Source organism: Haemaphysalis longicornis, unplaced genomic scaffold (assembly GCF_048455015.1).
Source record: "Haemaphysalis longicornis isolate Haplotype H1 unplaced genomic scaffold, Haemaphysalis longicornis Haplotype H1 scaffold_9, whole genome shotgun sequence".
Lineage (NCBI taxonomy): Eukaryota > Metazoa > Arthropoda > Arachnida > Ixodida > Ixodidae > Haemaphysalis > Haemaphysalis longicornis.
The window spans coordinates 12,492,253-12,511,868 of record NW_027526460.1 but is presented as its reverse complement, the minus strand read 5'-3'; the positions used below and the strand labels follow the sequence as shown (position 1 = coordinate 12,511,868).

The window sequence follows — 19,616 nt, the reverse complement described above, 5'->3', positions numbered from 1 at the left end:
TAAAAAAAAATATCCAACAGTAACACTCGTTAAAAGCCGATGTACGGTTTGCGCTTTCCACTTTTTTGGACTTCGTGCTTCCACATCCAGCAATTCCTTCCCTGTTTAGGAGGGGAGGTCGCTCAGAGGACTATTTTCCCTGCAGAAGACCGAGGTCAGAGGTTGGTCTTTGAGGTGATTTATTAAGACTTTTCCTTCGTCTTGAGTTAAGCGGGAACAACAATAAAAAACAAAGTGAGTTATACCTCCGCCCAGGATGAAACCGGCCTACTCTTGCAAAGAAAGACCACCGCCGAGGATGCCACCGAGGTCGGGGCACCCACAATGACACCAGAGGTGGATCAACCAAAAATTTGATGCAATAAAATGAGGCGTACACAACGATTGTTGGTGTTGAGCTTAATTGAGTGTGCCTCCTGTTAGGTTCCTCTCGTCTGGGATTTTACCACGTGCGATGAGTGTAAAATCTATCGTTATCATTTGGTTTGTTATCTATAACGTAGTTTGATACAGTAACGGAAAAGTAACGACGTTACTTTTTCACACTAAGTGTAGCTGTAACAAGTTACTTTCGGAAACTTTGTAACTGTAACTGTAACTGTAACACTGTTACTTTTTACCAGTAACGTGCCCGTGACTGGTGCTATGGCGGTGCCTGCCACAATACCCGCATATCCGTTCGGAAATTGGACACTGATGCGTTCGCATTCACCACATCATAAGGAGTGCTTAGGTAACCTCAAAAATTTTCTGCGTAAATGCAGCGGACACACCACTGCAATTTCTCGTACTGGGATATACGAGGTTCCCGCCTTTAAAAAAAAGAATCAGCCCTGTGCTAATATTTGGCACCCCGCAGCACGGCAGCAACGCCTATCTGCACGGGGTTGCTTGGAGTCCGCACGAAATAAAAACGAAGCAATACAAGCTTGCCGTCGGATATAGTTCATGAGAAGAATGAGAAAAAAAGATAATGCAGCGAAGAAGACGATACCGGGAGGAGCTGTTGATTAGAGGAACCGTATCCTGGAAGTGGCTCTATTCCGGGAAAGAAATCTCCTTGCTCGAAGTCGGGGAAATCGTAACGCAAATAGCTGCCCGCACGATCACACACCCCACGTGACCACTGAGGATGTGGGACGCTGCAGGCTCTGTGTGAACGCTGTCGCGTTTGCTGAAGTCACGCACACAATACCGCGATGACATATGACAGTCAGCTGATTTTCAGGAAATAAATTCCATCTAAAGCAGTTACTAGTAATATCACGAATCCGTCTTTTTTAAGAAGGCTGGATAAACTGAAAAAAAAAAAAATTGCGCTATACGGGTCAGGTTGCTGGATACTTTCTGACTGAAACCCACCGGAGATGTAGATTTTCACGCGAGCGAGAATAGTTATATCGGTGCACATGCAAGAATACTGGGAAAAATTGGCGCAGCTGGAGAAGCAGCAGTGCTGGCGGCCCCTCCCACTTCGTCGGAGACCCGGCTGTTGCACCTCGCATGGGTATCTGAACTTGCCGCTGAAAGTTCTCCATGACTGGCAGGCCCGGATCGTTTCGAGGCGCGAACGCACATGAACTGGCGAGTAGGGGAGCACGCGAGGAGATCACGCCACGAACGCTTGGCAGAGTGTTCTCCAAGGTCGAGCTGGCCGACGCCGCACGCGAAACTTTTTTACACCCTTTTTGGCCAAAACGGGTGTAACATAAGAGAAAAAAAAAAGCGTTGGGATGCCATTACAGTCGAACACGGATATATCGAACACGGATATATCGAATTATGGTCTATATCGAACTCATAAATTATCCCCATGAAAATTCTGTGTAAAAGTATAGGAATTCGTATGTTTATATCGAACCGTATTTTTCCCGACATTGGGTATATCGAACGCAGCGCGAGCTGGAAGGTGCTCTTCGGCGGGCGTTGCACCCCTGATTGTGGTTGAGGAGGATGTGAAGGAATGCGCTGGCATGGCGAAGACTGGCTCGCGGAACTAATCCCCCCTACCGGAACGAATTTGCGCTTGCCCAGTCGGGCCCCGCTACCGGCCGCCGTAGCGTTAGCGAACAGAGCCCGGTATACTAAATCTTTTTAGACACACAAGCCCGAACGCTCGGAAAATGTGACAATGCGATGTAGGGATGCCCCGACTGCGCACGTCCTTTTTTTTGCGGCTGCGTACGTTCCCACGCTTGCCGAAAAAGTGTTTTTCTTTCTCTCTCTCTCTGGGTCTGTCTTCCCCGATGCCGTCTCGGGAAAGGGAAGAGGGAACGAAGGCGCTGGCGGCCTCCTCCTTCTTTTGCATTTTGCTGCTGTTGCTGCTATTGCTGCTGTTTGGCGAGTTGTCCCGCAACTTTCCCAGATCACTGTTTCTCTCGGAGATGACGATCGCGAGCGCTTTGTTGGAGTACGTTCAGAGAGCCTTGGAATTGTTACCTTCAAAGTTCTTGTGGTACGTGCGCGCTGTTCTTCTTTTGCCTGCTTGTTGTGCATGGTGTGCGAAGGCGCAGTGTACTGCTGGAATTTTTTAGTTGTGCAGCCTCGAGAAGATCGAGACCAGCGTCTTTAATTTCCTTTCCAGGACGAAGAAGCAGGCCAAGATCAGCGATTTTTTTTCACTAAAATAAAGCGTCTTGTTGCGTCGTGAGTGCGGAAGTAGTTGTCATTCTTGAATGCGACGATCGGTAAGTGATTGTCCGCCATAGGTGAGGTCTCAGAGCCCATATTTTGTATATCGAATTTTTCATATATCGAACTATTTTGCGATCCCCTTGGAGTTCGGTATATCCGTGTTCGACTGTATACCCTTTTAAATGCAGAGCATTTCAGTAACTCACGATGTCACCCGCGTTGACGTCCGTAGTCCGCACCGTCGTCGTCCCTACTATATAAAAAAAATACTATCCGGCGCCCGGTTTCGATCCCTCGACCCTGCGGGCGGAACGCAATGTACATGGTGCTTTACCCACTGCGCCACAAAGCCGACACAGAATGGGACGCCACGAACGCGCCTTATATCGTTGACTCATTCAAATTACTGCTGACGAGCGCTCTCTCGTCAGCAGTTGCCACAAGTGCAACAACATTAACGTAACGCAAACTACTTAACGTCGTGCGCCCCCGGAAATGCTCTGCATTTGATCGTGTCCCTCGCGAGGGGGATGTTTCACTGCGTCTTCTCTCGGTCGCGGGACCCGTGGCGCCATCTGGCGGAGGCGCGGCACAACTCGTAACACTTTTAAGATGCGGCGGCAGCCAGCTGTGTGTGTGCGTGCCGCACTTGTACAAATGGCGAGTGCATTGACTGTCCACAGAGCAAAGCATTCGTGCAAGTAAGCCGTTGCAGTCAGTCAGTCAGTCAGTCAGTCAGTTAGTTAGTTAGTTAACAACTCCGCAAGCATTTGCGTTTCTTGCTTTGTAAACAAAGCGAAACACGCAAGAATGTTTATGGGTATTCTTGATGCGTGTTAAAAAGCGTAGTTCCAGTATAATTCAGTTATTTTGCCAGCTTCTGACACCTCTGAATAATTTCAAGCCGTATCCCGCAAAAGTTGCAACACAAGAGGAGAGAGAGAGCAACTTCAGGGCATCGGTCAGATGATCGTGTGTAACTCGTCCTTTCTAGCTTATATGCCAGGTTCATTGCCCAGAGCTCCTCGATAAGTATCCAAAATGCGTAGGCTTCCCTAAAGTATTATTCAAATGCTCCTATGGAGACTCCGCACTTTGTAATGCTACCCGCAAAGCAGCGGACTCCTACGCACACATCGCACGTCAGGAAATAAAACGGCTGTATTCTATTTGTTTCGTTGTCGTCGACTTGTATCAGATGAATGTTTTTTACTGTGCCCAATGCATTATTTCTTCTGCACCGTCACAAACGTCTTATTAGGAGATTTGGGGATATTTGGGACGCTTACAATGTTCGTGTGGATATTTTATTTGGGCTGTAAGGCATACAGTAGCTTCTTCAGAAATTGGCTGTCGTTATGGCTGCGCACAAGGAGGTGCATATCCGCAGCTAGCATTGTTTATTCACACGCAAATGCAATGAGGTTTGTGCTACGCCACAGCGAAACGGCCCAGACAACGTTGTCCAGAGTACTTGAAGGCGCCTTTTGTACCACAAATTTTTATCGTAGTCACCGCTATCGTAACGAACTGAATCTCAATTCGAACAATTATGGCATGATTACGGTGTTGAAGGGTTGATATACTGGCTAAGGAACACAATAAATAGTATCAGTGCCGGTTTTCAGAATAACAACAATAGGAAACGATGAATATGTCCAAGCAGCTCTTCAGGCGTGAAGAACAAATCCTGGCCTACTCAGGATGACGTTCAATGAATTAAAGAAAATTACTCTTACTCTCTTGTCCTGGACTAAGGAACCCGCCCAGTGACCAGCTCGACTTTGCTGTTAAATAAAGTTTTCTCCTCCTCCTCCTCCTCCTCCTCCTCCTCCTCTTAAGTGCAATTTTACTAAAACGCATATCTGAACATTAGGAAGAGATGGGTGTGGGAAATGTACCGAAATATCCATCCAGGTCTGAACAAACATAGTGTTACTGTATTTTTACCATACAGGTGACTCTTTTTGCTTAAAGGAGTACTGACACGAAATTTTTATGTTACGTTTTTTTCGCTGCTATGCATGCCTACCAGCCCACTAATCATAGAATGACAGATTAGACGGTCGAGCGCAGCGTAAACATTCATTTACGGCGTCGTTTATTCGTGCCAGTTTCGGTTTCGACAAAAAAACGCCGAGCGGCCGCCATGACAGCATGTATGACATGGCGTCACCATTCTTGCCGTATCGCTGCCTCTCTGGAAGCGCGCGCGAGCGAGCGCACGCGCGCGCCCAGACCGGCCGAGGTCTTCGCCGTCCCCACAGGCCCGGGCAGCATGACGTCAGTCCCAAAACCATGACGTGTACACACGCCCGAGCAGCGCGCGCCAACCACAGCCAGCGCGTCGGCTTCGTCACGGGAGCCCCGACGTCGGCAGTTTGGGGCACATAGCAGATGATGTCACGTCGGCCCGCTCTGGGCTTTCTCGTGCGGGCGAAGATTAAAATGGATTTTAAATATGTTTCGCTGAACGGTTGCTGTTAAAACTTGCTGGGAGATATCTCCTGATAAAAAGGAAGCGTTTTACATAGTTATCTCAGCTTTGAAATTTCGTGTCAGTACTCCTTTAATAAGCCTCCATACCGGTTTGAAGCCTGGGAGAAAGTAGTAAAGTTATTTGGAACTCAAGCTACATTTTTTTGCGACCGATAGTGCATGTCGGCCTACTTTCATGCCACGACAACGTAAAGTGATGTGACAGCGTTCGGTAAGGTTGCAAAAACGGTTTTACCTTATACATACGATTACTGGGAATCGTTTGCCTTCTGCCAAAGCCGACAGCCCCGAAGGACTGGAATTTGTTGTGGTCTTGCATTCTCGCTGTTGCCGGTTTTTCTTTAATCTCAACACCCACATTCGTAGCTCCACATCCTTTTGAGGTGAGAAAAAGGGCGTTGACCAACTTTAACACCCTTGGTTTTTGGTAAAAAGTGTTCAGCTGCTGATTTATTAAGGCCATGCATGCATCTACAATTGCACTGCGAAGTACAAGATATCACCTCATGCCTTCCTTCCAACATTGAAAGTAATGTTTAAAAAAGCAAAAAAAAAAAAAAGCTCGCCTGCAATATGGTGCGCCTCATGGCCCAAGTTTATCTTTGGCACGTGAAATGTCAATATGAAATATTAAAGTTAAAAAGACTATATGTGCATGGTGAAAAGGATGTTGACCGACTGCAACACCCTTGGTTTTCTGTAGGTTGTTTAAAGGGTGTGAAATAGGTGTTCAGTTGCAAAAAAAAAAAAAAAGACGCAGCGGTGCTGGGGGCCAACCTAGCTCCTTCCGGTGCTGCTAAGTTTTGCTAGGTATTGCTATGCTTTGCTAAGTTTTGTTAGGTTTTGCGATGTTATTGCCAGGGTAGGCGAAGTGCTGAGGGGTGCAGCCAAGCTTAGCCGGATTTTACAAGGATGTTCCAGTGTGTCCCCCACACTGACAGCGGACCCAAGGGGGAAACAAGCAAGGTCGAACCCCAGCTCCGCTGTTTCTCCGGCCTTGCCCCACTAGTGCAAGCGGAGCCAATTTTATTTTTTGCGTTTCAGTGTCCCCAAAACACTAGTACCTTTAAAGTGGTATAGTAAGAGGTGCGCATACGCATGCGCCCCTTATGCTCACCCTCGAACAGGCTCGAAAACCGGCTTCACTGTTATAATACCCTTTCTGCGGTGGGGCACCCTTTACAAGAGGTGCAGTGCTTTATCTTGGTATTTTTTTTGCTAACGGCACCGAAGCTAGCTCAAGCCTAAACAGCTCCACCGGTCATAAATTATGCCAATTTATATTTTTTGAAACATCGTGAGGTGCAAAACATCCCTCCGCTTGCAGGAGGTCCCCCTCCAGCCTCGTGCTCTGGGAGCTACTTCCGCGTATTTTGTTATGTAAATAAGTTTTCGGCAAATAAATTTATTCTTCTTCTTCTTTTTCTTTTTCCTTTTCTTCTTTATATTATATTATATTATATTATATTATATTATATTATATTATATTATATTATATTATATTATATTATATTATATTATATTATATTATATTATATTATATTATATTATATTATATTATATTATATTATATTGAGAACAGGGGCGTAATTCTGAGTTATGTCGTTTCAAAAATGTCCGTTTCAATCATGCTTGCGTGTGCACATCCCGCCTGAGGAAACGAAATTAAGCAGGACAGGATGTGCGACCACACTTGTCGCTAAGTGTGAGAAAGCAGCTCAACTAGTCTGGTGCACCTCTGCAAACGCACGTTCTTCTCCGCTATTGCGAATATCAGGCTACATCGAAACTTTTATTCCCTGCCACACAACGATCTTAGGTACAATGACACATTTAGAAATACACTGTACACCGCATACGAGGGCAGGCGCAGAATACGAAGAAAACCGAGTACAGCGCACCATATCCAGAGAGCTCCGGGCCTCGCGCATAACGTCGCCATCGCGGTCAGCGCTAAACCCTGTCGCTTTCGGTGACCCCTTCGCCCTGTTTCAATAAATATTCTCCCGTTCAAGTATGCGCCGCTTCTTCTCGCTGGAAGGACGCGTCTAAACCTGTCCCCAGTGCAGAAGCAGGAGTTGCGCTATTTATAGCGGCGAGGTAGCCCCGAATAAAGTCCGACAGTCGAGAGCCAATACCACCTGTCCCACTTCCACCCTTCCACGTTGCGGGTTATGTTGTACGCGAATAAAAAGAGAGAGAAAAATACACCCCTCTACACACTCCGCGGAACTTACTTCGGCACTCAGACAGCAACTCTGTACGAGGCGGTTTTTGCGGTTTACGAAAGGCGTGACCCTTCGTTTTGTGAGAAGCCTACCTTAAAGGGGCCATGACGAGAAAATACAATCTATTTCACTCACTCACCCTCGCTCAGCTTCATTCTTCTTCTTATCTTAAGCCTGGTTATGTCCTCTGCAGGACCAAGGCCTCTCCCAAGGACCTGCAGCAACGCCTATCGAGTGCCTGACGCCCGATAGTGTGATTGTACAATCGTTGGAAGGATTTTAGCAAATGTACTCAACCAGGGTGGCTAAATCCTTGTCTGGTGAGGAAATGCTGTTTGTGTCACAGGGAGCCTCACCTAGCATGGTTGAACTTATCTAGTACAGCCTGCCGTGGTATCCGGCAGCGTTATATGCCAGGCCAGGCAGCATTTCGAACCTGGAACAACGCTGGTAGAGGCGTAGCATGGAAGGTGCATAGAGCGCGCAAGGAGAGCGGCAACGGTCCCCCCCGCGCTTTCTTATGCTCCAAAGCATTTTTCTCAGCTTCTTAATGGGCTCAGCTCCATTACAACTGCGAAAATACATTTTTCTTAGAAAAAAAATAAAAAGAAATCCCCAGCATATTATTATAAACTTTTAAATTTCGCGCTACAGTGGCGTAATTCGGCAAGCACTGACGAAATAGAGGTGATCACTATAAACATAGTTGTCAGTGTGTTGACTGCATGTTAGTAGTCAATACATTTTTCTTAGAAAAAAAATAAAAAGAAATCCCCAGCATATTATTATAAACTTTTAAATTTCGCGCTACAGTGGCGCAATTCGGCAAGCACTGACGAAATAGAGGTGATCACTATAAACATAGTTGTCAGTGTGTTGACTGCATGTTAGTATTCAAGTGATCCGATAAAGTGAAACTAGAGGCCCCGCTACAATCGCCCAATCACGTTTCTCGACGGTGGCTTCGATCGGCAGCCGCCAATCGAATGCAACGAAATTCTGTAACGTCATTAAGACTTCGCCAGAAAGTGGCTGGGGAGTCGCCGCTGCTTCGTATGCTTTCTTTAAAAGGACCCTGCAACACTTTTTCAGCTTTTTTTGACATCTTAAATGCTTGCAGAACGTAGTCACCCAACACACCCAGTACTTAGATTAGGGGGTCGCAAAGTACCTCAGCCAGAAATTACTGCTCTATGTCCATCAGATCACTTGTAAACTCGCTCAAAAGATTTTGCTCTCTTTCCCGGTCTTGACGTTCACTACGGCTCGAATTACGTCACTGAGGCCATGTGGCGGCTGTTGGCCGGTTTTTCTTCAGTTGCAGCAATAACGCTTTTCGATAGCAACTTTAAAATTAAAGCCACAAAAATAAAGCAGAAATGGAAGGCGTATCTGGTGCGATGAGCAAATAACGCAGTTCTGCTCTGTGCTGGCGTTAACTATAGCTTTCGCAGTGCTTCCAGACGAGAAGAAAAGAGTGAAAGCGCTTATCGAAAGTGTTGCAGGGTCCCTTTAGTGTCTAGAGTATTTGTTTGAAGTTTGCGACAAAATTGATATCATCGTTTTGGGACAAAGCAATCCTTTTAATGAACCAAACCTGTATTTGGTCTTCATAGCCCCTTTAAGAAAACAGAGAGCCGATTTTTGTCGAGTATATGTTCTCTATCCCAAATAAAAGGGCATCCCTTAATACACCTCAACGCGAAACAGTTTTTCTGATAATGCCCTGGAATTTTTAAATCGAAATTTTTATATGTCCTCCCTAAAATAACGCTGGCAACCATGACACACAGTTGCGCGTGAACGTACATTTGTCTGTATGCGAGATGAAAATCGGTATTTAAAAACTTGCCCCCGGCTAAAAAAAAAAAAGTGAATTGCCGGATTTCTTACTCATTTATGTGCTTTTTTCATCATTAGTCTATTTTGCACGAAGGCACCGTCTTTTGGAATGGACGATAAGGAGGATGCTGGCTTCATGTTGGGGAAGTCGGCAGTTCGATTCTCCCCGGGCACGTCCGCTCTCTCTTTTTTTTTTTAAAGCTGTCGTTGGCGTTTTAGGAAACTGAAAGTGAATATTTCTATAGAAGAAACACCCCTGACCCAGGCACAATCGCCAAAGCTCCTTCACTGGGTCTTTCTGAACGCTGCCGTTGATTCTGGGTATGGAGGTACAGTTAGGCACACTGAGTGCAACCCAGCAGCGGCGGGCGGCGTGTCTTCAAAATTTTCAAAAGGTGTTTACAAATACATATACAATTTAAACTTATACAAATACTTGTGTTAAAAGATTTTCAATAAGTGAATAAACATTTCAGAAGTTTCAGCAACTGCAAGGTTTGCAGGTCACGTGACCGGGACACGCGTGTAGTGTCAAGTTTTTTAGCGAAGCGCCTCCCTTCAGATTTCGGAAAGTTTAGTGGCAAATTAAAATTATTTCCGCCAATTTGTTTATAAAGTGCTTGTGGTTACCCGACTATATAAAACGCTGGCTTTAATATGGGCTAGAGAACATGTACCCGGAAAAAAAATCGGTGGTCCGTCCCCTTAACGATGAGGGTGAGTCGCAGGGCCATGGTCTAAATAGTGTTGCATGATGGCGGCGATGGGAGCAGTCAATGTTGATTTTACCCAACCGGCCAAACCGCTTCCGCTCACTGACTAGCAAGAGTCACTGTTAATTCTAATAGTGACTCTGGTTAGTCAATGAGCGGAAGCGGTTTGGCCGGCTGGGTAAAAATCAAGACAGACTGCTCCCACCCAGTGCGGCAATCATCGCTGGTGTCGTTCCGCATATGCAAATGATCACTTTGTGTTCATTTTACCCAACCGGCCAAACCGCTCCAGCTCACTGACTAGCCAGAGTCACTATAATTAACAGTGACTATGGCTATAGTCAGTGAACAGAAGCTGTTTGGCCAGTTGGGTAAAATCAAGACTGCTCCCATAGCCGCCATGATGCAACACTATTTATACCATTGCCGAGTCGCAGCTGGTATGTACATCGCGGTGCACACCTCAAATAATGTACGTCGCAAAAAAGAAAGGAGTGGCTGCCATGCAGCGCAGTGTAATTTCAGAAGGGGCACGGCGAATGGCACGGAAGATACGGGAGCGGTCATCATGAGGCCTTGTCATGTACATGTGCGCCATTGCATTCGAGCGTGCACCCATTGTTTTCACCTAGGCACACGCTTAAAGCAGCCGATGAGGCAGAGTTTATAGGATTAATATCTTAAGTTACTCAGGTTCAAGGGAAACTGTATATTTGAGACACGTGTAGCCAAACGGAGCGTTGTTGTTTTTTATTCATTCTTCACTTTCTTCACCAAAGTCGTACGGGTTGTGCTAAACACACAAAGATAGCGTGACGACGGCTTCTCCTCCTAATTATTTCCGACTCGCGGTGCCGACGCTGTTAGTGCTATGTATACCGGTGCCGAAACAAGCCTCGTTTTTCTTTTTTTTTCTTTTTTCGTTTTTATCAAGCGCCTGCAGAACGTAATGACCCATTGCTCCATTAACCCATGTCGATACGTGCCCGCTGGCCCACAGAGAAACATGTACGTGCTCAATCTGTGTACTGTTGTCTTTTGTGCGGTATGGCGTCGCGTCGGGTTTGCCTGAAAAGTGTACACGTACCGTGAAACGATGTCCTCTGGAGATAGTATCAGTGGCGTACGCCTAATGGGTAAAAAGTTTATTGCGTATTGTAGCGTGGCGGTCTATAAAGTACGTCCGGCTAGTCGGGTTATAGTTTTTGCGGGCGGAAAGTTGGTTCCTGCAGCAATGTACGTGGGTGTAACGCGGTGTTAATCCAATGCAGCGCCATAAGGTCTCTCCTTATGGTGCGCATGAACATTATACGCAAGGAGAAGCCACATTTTAATTTTAAACCTACCGCCCCCCCCCCCCCCCCAAAAAAAAAAAAAAAGAAAACGACAGAAGAAAAAATTGCTTTCGTAATAGGAAAACTCCACGGCTGCCAAAAGGTGATAATTTTATTCATGTTAATTTTGGTCAATGCTTAATGAGCATACTGAAGTTAACCCAGATCCCGCTACTGCAGCGCTCTTTTTAAGTACACTCTTAATAAAAAAGGTCGTGAAAAGGTAGTAACGGCCGTATTTACTAACTCCTTACGAACCTTACTACCCCGCGGTTTTGTACGTAGGCTCTGCCACTAACAACTGCATGGTTAGTAAATTAACTGAGTGTAGGAAGTGGTAGCACTAGATTAAGGTCGTGCTTATGACTAGGTTGTACATGGCCAGTTAGTAAACGCATGTAGCTCAGAACAGTGCTATCGCTGGGACTTTACTAGTGGGGGTAGTGGTGCTTACTGCCTGCTTCGGTTAGTAATTTTGACAAGTGCTACATTTACTACCTCCAGTTACTAAGTACCTATTGTATACTGGGACAAGTAACTTGTTAGTATTCCATTAGTGAATGCTCCGACCTTTTTTTTAAGAGTGTAGCCTCAGCAGATCTGGCTACAAATATCAATTTTAGCTTTGAGCTGAAACCTTTAAGCATATCTACATGTCTACATAAGAGTAAGTTATTTTAACCGTTTTCACTGAAAAAGACGATGGCGAAGCGACAAGTGAAGTTCCAATAGCCGGCGTCCTCGGAGCGAGATCTGTTCGTTCGCGTATACAATGCGGGTAGAGTCGCTGTTGCAGAAATCGATTGCGTGGAGCACGTGGCGGCGGCTCGTTCGATACAGTCCGCGGAAACAACGTCGCACGCCGGTGCTAGTGGGCGGCAACAGTGAACGAGACGCGGACAAGCGCGACGCGGTATAACGACCGAGTGCAGACCCGGGGCAGTCGCTGGTCGTGGTACGTGCGCGCACGCTCGGTCGTGCAGAGGCGGTCGACGCTTTTCCCTGCAGCAGTGCATTCTGCTGCGCTCTACCTAAGACACGAGAGCGCACGTCAGACACACACCGACGGCACCGCTGCAAACCCAAGGTAAATATCCCGAAAATATTTTAACGCCACCGATGGCCGTCACATCTCTTCGCGTATACGTATTTAGATCAATACTGCACGCGCATTTTAGATCAAGGCCGACGCGCGGTCAGTCATGAAAGAAGTCATAGAAGGTCACTGCACATATACAGTTTTGTTTTGTGTGCGCGATAGAAATTTCCTAATCACGCAATTCATGCGCGAACGTAGGTGTTGAATCATAATCATAATCATAGTCATCATCATCTGCATCACCATCATCATCATAATCAAACTGGGCTCACTGCAGGACGAAGGCCTCTCCCATGGTCCCCAAAAGTTCATTCTTTGCCTGCGAGTTTTGATTTCATCCCTCCATCGAGTTAATAACTGTCTGCTTCTCGTCTCGTTCAAACTTACGCTGCTTAAATATCAGAAAGGTGACAGAGAATTGTACAGATTCGCGTGACAGGCGACTTTCCATTCCGTTCTCGTCGAAACGCACGTGGCTCCAACACGACAGATCGGACTTCTGACCCACGTGCCCAGCGGGATGCAGATTTAAAGACTGCGCCTGTGTACGAATCGGCACGGAGGTACCAACAGCATGTTATATACACCCTTGCACTACTGATAAGAAGAACCCAGTCGAATGCCTTCTGGACTGTTGCGATTACGCGCGGATTATTTGTGTAACCATTTCGACTTTTTTCTCGATCTGCGAGCATGCACAATGCCCATGTCCAAACAGTTGGCATCGAAAGTGCGTATATACTCGCCGAAATTACACCTGTAAACAACGGTGAAAGGCAGGTCTCCCTCTTTTGCAAGAGTAAATCCAAGGCACGAAATGTATTTATTAGTGATTAGTGATGGATATATATATATATATATATATATATATATATATATATATATATATATATATATATATATATATAGAGAGAGAGAGAGAGAGAGAGAGAGAGAGAGAGAAAAGACCGCCCCAAAGTTTCTCGTGCTCTGTCGGCGGGAGAGGGAGAGGGAGAAACTACTTGTATCGAAGGTCTTCCCTCGTGTCGGTATGAAAAGAACGGATTGGGATCCCTAAATCTATATGCCGACATCCCTTGCCGCCCCCAGTATTTTTTTGTTTTTTAACAGCCGGTAGCACAGTGTGTGTAAAAAGCGGACGGTTTCTCGATACACAAGACATTACAGTACTGCACACTCCCCAGCATTTATAGGGACATGTTACTGTAGATCATTGGTTCTCAAATGGGGGTCCGCGGACCCCAGGGGGTCTGAGAGAGCATTTCAGGGGTCCGCGAAGCTTCGTGCAAAACGTTACCCCCGCCATTCTTTCCTACATTTTGCCAGAAGTTGCTGGCCAGGTGAAAAGGTGTCTTCGCCGTGTCATGTCCGTCTAGTTTCTTCGCGTAGCACATACATTTTAACATCTGCTTTTAAATGCAGAGCATTTCAGTAACTCACGATGTCACCCGCGTTGTATCGTCGTAGTGTCCCGTCGTTGTCCCGTCGTGTGCTCGACTTAGCTTTTACCCCTCGCTACAAGCACTAATATTACTAGTACGTAGAAACGTTATAGTATCTAGACACGTTATAGCCGCATCATTGGTTCGTCGAAATCGATCGGGTTACGTTCGAGTACGTCCTGCTGTGTCCCTGGAGCGACCCGTCGCGTGCACACAAGGCAGTCACGGCAGTGATGACGGTTATGCGAAGCAACCACAGTCTAACCTAGTTATACTACGAACCCCACATTAGCGAATTTCTCAAATTTAGGAACATTCTAGGAGTGCCCACAATTTCAATGTAAAAATATTTCGGAGCTACGAAATTCAATACGGGAGATATTTCAGAATAACGGGCGTAATTTATTTTCCCCAGCATCGAGGAACATCAGTATTGCAAATTCGGCTAAAAGTAATAGCGCCGTAACTCTTGCGTGAAACAGAAACCGCCGTTTTTCCGTGTATTCCCCGAGTACCGTAGCTATTATCATCACCATGTCGAGTGCCAACAGCTTGCGCAACACAAAGCTGGGGTGTAATGTAAGTAGCAGCCTAGCAGGCATATCCGCGTTTGCCGATTTTCTCTCTCGTTGTTTTGGGTGTCGGTGGCCGGTCGATCGTTCATCACGCTAATCACGTGTGCGGGCAGGAAATTATTTGTTGTGGGTGATTTTTGCTACGACGTTTGTGTGAGATCTAAATATAAATACAGCTAGTGACAAAGCAAAGAAGAAGCGAGAGCAGTCATCATCTTTATTGAAGATGACGACGCGAAGGAAGACGGGTGTGGCTCACCGATCACAGAATAAGATGAGGTCGTGTAGAACATTGATGTTTTAGTGCACATCAACAAATTCCGCCCTTTCATTGCTCGGTGCAATAACGTACACGATGAGGTATTGTGCAAGGTGGAGTATGTATAGGCGTTCCTAGTCGGTCGTGCAGGCTGCGCGAATGAGCAGAAGATAAAAACTTATTTCTTCAAATAAAGTATCTTTGTAGTGAGTGCAACATTTTTATTTGAGAGTTTGCCTGTCTGCAAACGCTTCTACTGCCAGCGCACGTCATTTTCACTCCTAGTTTGAGCACTAGCTTATAACCGCCAGTTTTTCATTACAACGATATTTCAAAACAACGAAATATTTTCGGCGGTCCCGCGCGATTCATTATATCGAGATTTGACTGTAGCTGCTTGGCAGGTAGATTGTAGTTCAAGCCCCGTTTTGGGGAACGGTCGTAAATGCACTGAATATAGTACAGGCATTCATGTTTCATCTCTCTTCCTCTTCATCTTTCTCATCCTCTATTCACACTCTTAACCCCTTCCCTTTCCCACACACAATCGACTGACCAACAGTAGCGGGTCAGAACCTATATAAGCAGGTCGACCTCTCTGTTTTTTTTCCTTCCTATAAAATCACACTCTCCTTCAGAATACCTTATAAATGACGGAACAGGAAATTACGTCTATTCGAAGATTTGTCTAAAATTTTACGCCAGATGAGCGTCCCACATTTTTTTGCGTAAAAGGCTGGTCTCAGGACCTTAATGAAACCATTGAAGAAACGTTCCATTTCGCAAAGCGCAAGGAGTCGACTTGTATACGCATACTGTGAAAGTATATAATTTTTCAGAATTCTAAACAGTTTTACAGCGAAGCTGTTAGTGGCCAGGGTTTTGTTGGTTTTTCGTGTCCGTTTATAAATGCGGCGCGGCAAAAAACTCAGCTCCCGAATTTTATGCAATAGGATGCGGTGCTCCTTAGAGAGAGAGAGCTTGTTTGTTTTGTTCGCGTGTTTGCTGCCTTTATTTGACTCATCACTTGCCGTTGTCCATGTTGAATCTCACTTCTCTTCTGTCGTCGTAATTGGGAGGCCGCGTATATCCGTACTTTTGGACTCCGGGGGACGTCGAAAGTTTCAAAGTGTGCCGTACGTGTAAAGACCGTCCGCTTAAAGATGCTGTACCCCGATTTTCCGCCACGAACGGATAAGTCCACCCCACGATTCCAAACCATCAACCGAGATTGAATAACGTAGGGGAACGACTAGTAGCAGCAGAACTTCCGTCAAGAGTTCGTACCTTTGTTCAAAACTCTGTGTTACCCCAGCTTCGCCAGTCGTTCACCTTCCCAGAATAGTATAGCTCAAGCCTTTCTTTTAATCTTTAGCCTTCAATATCAGACGCGCGAAAACACTTTGCACTATATCGAATAACTCCAGAGCAATCACTCCTTAAAGAACTGAGATGAGCCGGGAAGATGCACCTACTGCCGCATTCTAATCGTCATAAATATCGCAATACAAGGCGAATAAAAAAAAATCAAAGCCCGTGAATTTACCTCTAAAAAGCGATTTCAAAAGCGCCTGTACGTATACGGTGACTCTCCGAAATACGAGCTCTGCGAGCGCGGAAAATGAGCACACACAGCGAAGTGCCGAGTGCTCGATCGTGAATAGAACAACCGTCTCTTGCTCCCACTGCCGCACTGCCACCGCACGTCACCTCCCACTTCCATGCGTAATCATTTACGGCGTAAAACACGCATAGAGAGAGAGAGAGAAAATGACCTTTATTAATAAATCCTGCGTTTGGAGCGCGCGTGAGTTGCCTACACAATGAACGCAGCTGGGCTGTCTCGTGAACGCTGCTTGATGACTTTTTCGCCTCAGTGATTTGTCTCGCCCCTTGAGCGAGCGCTTATGCGGGCATGCATTCGCTTTTATTGCGTGAGAAATAGGCGAGGCATGTCCGTACATTTTTCGCGTCGCTCCGCAAAGCCTCGTCGTCCTGTCAACATAGCGAGCGATAAAAGAGCGTAGAACGACAGACTGGGGGAGAGAGAGAGAGAGAGAGAGAGAGAGAGAGAGAGAGAGAGAGAGAGAGAGAGAGAGAGAGAGAGAGAGAGAAGGGATAGAAGAGAGGAGGGGAGAGGGGAATAGAAAGATAGAAAGAAATAGAGAAATATAGAGGGGGAGAGGGAGGGAAAGAAATGGGAGAGAGAAAGAGAGAGAGACGGAGGGAGAGAAAAAGAGAGGTGGAGAGAGAGAAAGTGGGAGAGAGGAAGAAAGAGAAAAAAAGAGAAAGAGAGGAGAGGGAGAGAGAAAGGGAGAGAGACAGATAGATAAAGAGAAAGGGGGATAGAGGGAGAGAGAGCTGCCTTCACAACAGTGCTGTCCTTGCTAGGGTGACGTCAAGTCGAAGCGCGGTGCGCCACTGCCTCTGTGCCGTCTCTACGGGTCCCGTGCCACCACCACCGCTTGCACGCGCTCTAGAGCGGAGTGTGCAGCCTTTGCAGGATGCCAAAACAGGAAGGAGGCTGCACCAAGGCGTGCTCGTCGGGCCGAGCCTCAAGTTCCCAAAGGAGAGGGACGAAATGCTTACGCACCCATTTCCTCTCCACCTTCCTTTAAATAAATGAACCACTGCCTACCTTAAAGGTCCACTAATGGACCCGCCATTTATATAGACGTACTGCGCAAATATGAGAGTGTTGGTGCCCATATCGTACGTGGCGGGCTTGTATTGCTGAAGGTAGACTGGCAACTGTGATCGTTGCCTTACGTATAACTAAAAGTTCTAGTACACTCTAGTATGACGCGTGCCCCAAGGGCAAGGGCCATGCGGAAGTAGATTTGCAATGCGTTTCGTACTTCGAAATTTCTTCAGGTAATGCATTGTGACTCCCATGCTAAAAAAAAAAAGAAAACAACAAGTTGCGTAATTAAGGTGCCCCACTAATAGGAGATGTGACCGCAAAAGCTGGGATCAAACTCAACGGCATTGTAGCTCAAGTCCTGCGGAACTCTCTTCAACTTCCGACGAAACGTCTATTAAAAACGTATAGAAATACGAGCATGGCTAGTTAAAGTAGCTCAATAATTACCATAATGAAATCACGATGGCAACTGCGTTGTCGTATTTCGATCATATTCCAATGCAGGAATCGAAGCTAACATGAACCGCAGACGGCTACCGCTACTATACTCCACAAAAGAATGAGTCTGCCTTGTGTAATTAACTCTGACAACTACGGCTCATCTGCCTGTCCCTTGAATCGCCCCAAATTAAAGGAAATATACCGCCAGAAAACAGACGGTCACCTGTGGTAACCGGACCCGCGCTCTCACACGCAGCCGGGTGCACTATCGACTCGACCACAAGCGGCGTCAGTTTCTTCATGACATTCGTTTTAGGGGCGAAGCTCCTAAAGCCGTGGGTCTGTCCATCCCTTGTGTCTCGTGGTACGTGACCGCCTAGTTCGATGACTCACTCGCAGGTGGCGCTGGTGTGAGTGACGTCATGATGACGTCACTCGCACGTGACTGACACTATAAAAGGCAATCGCTGTTGACGCACTTCCTCTTTCGCAACGAGTCACCGGATGGAGGAGGTGGTTGTTGACAAGGCTGCGGAGCGGAGGGCGCGCAGGGCGGCGGCAGCGCGCGCTCGCCGACAGGATCCCGCCGTGCGCGAAAGAGAGGCCGAAGCATCTCGTCTAGAAAGTCGCGCTTAAACCGCGCGTCGGCAGCTTCGGGCTGAGCTTGCTTGATGCGTTTTGCAGCCGCCTCGCGAGCTCTCACTGCATCGGGGTTTGCCTGCCGATACGAGCGCTTGCTTGCAGCCTCACGAACCCTACAACAACAACAACAAACGAACAAGAACAAAATAAAAGAACAAACTAAAAGTTGATTTGTACAATGTACGCACACAGTCTTACGTCTTTCTTAATTATGTAATGGGCGAACTTTCACGGGAGAGTTACGGTTACCGATGATCTCCCCCTCTCGAGCTTCGCCCCACTTATCATTATTCATTCCGTGGATATGGCGTGATTTTTTTTTTTGTCGGAGTGATTGAAGAAATATTCGCGAATTAGCATGGGCGTACCGCAAACAGCATGTCTGCGCTTAATTAACGCGTGATCAGGAGGGGCAGCTAGCTGGAGAGAAGCTAAAAGGAAGAAGGCGAGTTGAACCGAAACAACAAAGAATGAAACACAAACAATGGCAACAGCAAAGAAAAGAAAGAAAGAAACAATTAGTCGTGACCGTTCACTCCCACTACCACATTTCAGCGTAGCGGTAGAAAGAGAGAGGGAGAGGGCTCTTTATTATAGGAAAGCAGAGAGGTCTGTCGGCATGTCGCCTACATGCTATACTCTGCGTGGATGGAAAGGGGGGAATAAAAACACTATAGTAAGTAACGTGGAAGAGCACTTCAATAAAACGTGCTGTTGGGCTAGTTGGTACATACTGAATGGGAGGCTTAGCGCAAAAAAGACGAGGACGGTGGCAGATGAGACAGGCGCTACAGGCGATACAGTTGCTACAGGCGCCTGTCTTGTCTGCCACAGTAAGCCTCCCATTCAAGGTTGAAGAGAGAAAAGAAATGAGGATTTAAAAGAAAAGAAAAAAGTGAGAAATCAAAGCTCCTTTCTTAAGGGAAAGGTGGATAAAACGCGAAGCTTTTTCTCATGCAACCCGAGTCAAAGTCGAAGTCCAAAATCCAAACTGCCTCTACCGTGTCGGAATGGCGCAGTTGGATAGACGTCGGCCTCATAACGTGAGGGACCCGGGTTAGATTCCGACCCCGGGAAGGGTTCTTTTTTTCTTGGGACGTTCATTGTGTAAATTGGCTTTCCTGCAGTGCGTTTTGGACTAACGATGGACGGCACCAGTATGGAATAGAAAGCTCCGCATTAAAAAAAAAACAAAAAAAAAAAACCCGGCACATCTTGCACTACTGGTGAAAGGCTGGAGAAGCAGCGGAGGAGCAGGGGTTCG

At 46.5% G+C, this 19,616-nt stretch overlaps 1 protein-coding gene across 3 annotated transcripts in view; it reads left to right on the top strand.

Moving 5' to 3' along the window:
• The window catches only part of LOC144151485 (FMN-dependent NADPH-azoreductase-like), a 48,790-nt gene that overhangs the window by 10,797 nt on the left and 18,377 nt on the right, over positions 1–19,616 (top strand). The window contains exon 1 of one of the 3 annotated variants that reach the window (XM_077682547.1): positions 12,134–12,337. The exons of the other annotated variants lie outside the window; for them this stretch is intronic. The gene's annotated coding sequence lies outside the window, so the exon portion shown is untranslated. Of the gene's footprint in view, positions 1–12,133; positions 12,338–19,616 lie in introns of those variants that run through there. 3 annotated transcript variants of the gene reach the window in all.